At 39.7% G+C, this 2,533-nt stretch overlaps 1 non-coding gene across 1 annotated transcript; it reads right to left on the bottom strand.

The window, feature by feature from the left end:
- Positions 1-1,810: 1,810 nt before the first annotated feature.
- On the bottom strand, positions 1,811-1,918 carry LOC130984290 (small nucleolar RNA R71). Its single transcript, XR_009088233.1, has one exon. It is a non-coding gene; the product is annotated as a small nucleolar RNA R71 (small nucleolar RNA).
- Positions 1,919-2,533: the final 615 nt, after the last annotated feature.

Genomic DNA, 2,533 nt, shown 5'->3' with positions numbered 1-2,533 from the left:
AACAAAGTGAAAGAAGGAGCGGTGCTCGAAGAAGAAGATGGCGAAAACTTAGAAAAAAACAGAAAGGAACAGAATAAACGAAGAAAAGGAGGAAAGGGGCAAATAAATAATGCCTTCACAAAGCCCGAACGGAAATCGAGGAGAAACGGTAAAATGCAATAAATGCAGAAACGGCCATTTTTGAATTTTGAAAAGAACTACTATGCCCGAGCTCGACCTCTCAAGGACGAACTCGGGCAGGGGCACTGTTCATACCCTGACCGAGCTCCCCAAACTCGGCAAAGTTCATAGAAGGTCCGACCTCATCCCCAGGCCCATGCCTGAGGTCGGACCTCGGACAATAAAGCTAAAGAAGCCCAAAAGGAACGAAGCCCAAGACCTAAAGGCCGAAAAGGCCTAGGAAAGGCGGTTCCACAAAGATAAAGATAAAACTCCCAGAAGGATAAGATAAGATAAGAATATCTTATCCAGGGAAGATCACGGCCAACTACTATAAATACACTGGAGCACCCAGGTATAACACACACTCTAATTCTACTCAATATCTGCTTGGACCCATGCTAACTTAAGCATCGGAGTGTCATTGCAGGTACCACCACCAACCACTCGGCATACCAAGCTCGGGTCATCAATCCCCCCATCTCGGGCCTCCCTAAGACGACCGAGCTGCGCGTTTCAGGTAACCCTCGGAACACTTACTAACAATTAATGATTTGATTGAACATTTTTTGCCTTTTCTGTTAAGGAAGGTTTTATGTTTGAATCATATCTTTTCTTGTTAGGCAAGTCACTAATTTTCCAAATCAAATCTTTTAAAAATAATTTTCAAAACATATCTTTTAAAATGGTTTTCAAATCATATCTTCTCAATCACATCTTTTTAAAACCATAACTTTTCAATCAAATCTTTTTAACCACATCTTTTTCAAAATAGTTTTCAATCAAATCTTTTTAATTTCTAATTTCAAAATCTTTTTCAAAAATCACTTGATTTCTCCTCCACTTTCAATTTTCGAAAATTATCAATCAAATTTTCAAATTGTTTTCAAAATCTTTTAATTGAATTTTTGAAAATCCTCTTCCCTCCTTCTCACATCCTTCTATTTATGGAGTACTACTCTTTCTAAATGCACAATTCGAACCTTATCTAATTAAAGTTCGAATTCTTCTTATCCTTCTTCTTTCTATTTCTCTTTTCCTCTGACATTTCAAGGAATCTCTATACTGTGACATAGAGGATTCCACATTTTCTTTTCTCTTCTCTTTCATATGAGCAGAAGCAGAGACAAAGGCATTCTTGTTGAAGCTGACCCTGAACCTGAGAGAACCTTGAAGCGAAAGCTAAGAGAAGCTAAAGCACAACTCTCTTTAGAGGACCTGACCGAATTCTTCAAGGAGAAGAACCCATGGCAGCCGAAAACAACAACAATGCCAACAATGCAAGGAAGGTGCTGGGTGACTTTACTGCACCTACTCCTGATTTCTATGGAGAAGCATCTCTATCCCTGCCATTGGAGCAAACAACTTTGAGCTTAAGCCTCAATTAGTTTCTCTAATGCAACAGAATTGCAAGTTCCATGGACTTCCAATGGAAGATCCTCATCAGTTTTTAGCTGAATTCTTGCAAATCTGTGACACAGTCAAGACTAATGGGGTTAACCCTGAGGTCTATAGACTGATGCTATTCCCTTTTGCTGTAAGAGACAGAGCTAGAATATGGTTGGATTCTCAACCTAAGGAAAGCCTGGACTCTTGGGAAAAGCTAGTCAATGCCTTCTTGGCAAAGTTCTTTCCACCACAAAGATGGAGTAAGCTTAGAGTGGAAGTCCAAACCTTCAGACAGAAGGATGGAGAATCCCTCTATGAAGCTTGGGAAAGATACAAACAATTAATCAGAAGATGTCCCTCAGACATGCTTTCTGAATGGAGCATCATAGGTATTTTCTATGATGGTCTCTCTGAACTATCTAAGATGTCTTTGGATAGCTCTGCTGGAGGATCTCTTCATTTGAAGAAGACGCCTACAGAAGCTCAAGAGCTGATTGAAATGGTTGCAAATAACCAATTCATGTACACTTCTGAAAGGAATCCTGTGAACAATGGGACTAATCAGAAGAAAGGAGTTCTTGAGATTGATGCTCTGAATGCCATATTGGCTCAGAACAAGATATTGACTCAACAAGTCAATTTGATCTCTCAAAGTCTGTCTGGAATGCAAAATGCACCAAACAGTACTAAGGATGCTTCATCTGAGGAAGAAGCTTATGATCCTGAGAACCCTTCCATGGAAGAGGTGAATTACCTAGGAGAACCCTATGGAAATACCTACAATTCTTCATGGAGAAATCACCAAATCTCATGGAAGAATCAAGAGAGACCTCAACAAGGTTTCAATAACAATAATGGTGGAAGAAACAGGTTTAGCAATGGCAAGCCTTTTCCATCATCTTCTCAGCAACAGACAGAGAGTTCTAAGTAGAATACTTCTGACTTAGCAACAATGGTCTCTGATCTAATAAAGACCACTCAAAGT

The sequence above is a fragment of the Arachis stenosperma genome, chromosome 5, assembly GCF_014773155.1.
Source record: "Arachis stenosperma cultivar V10309 chromosome 5, arast.V10309.gnm1.PFL2, whole genome shotgun sequence".
Taxonomy (NCBI): Eukaryota; Viridiplantae; Streptophyta; class Magnoliopsida; order Fabales; family Fabaceae; genus Arachis; species Arachis stenosperma.
This window is presented reverse-complemented; position numbering and strand designations above follow the sequence as displayed.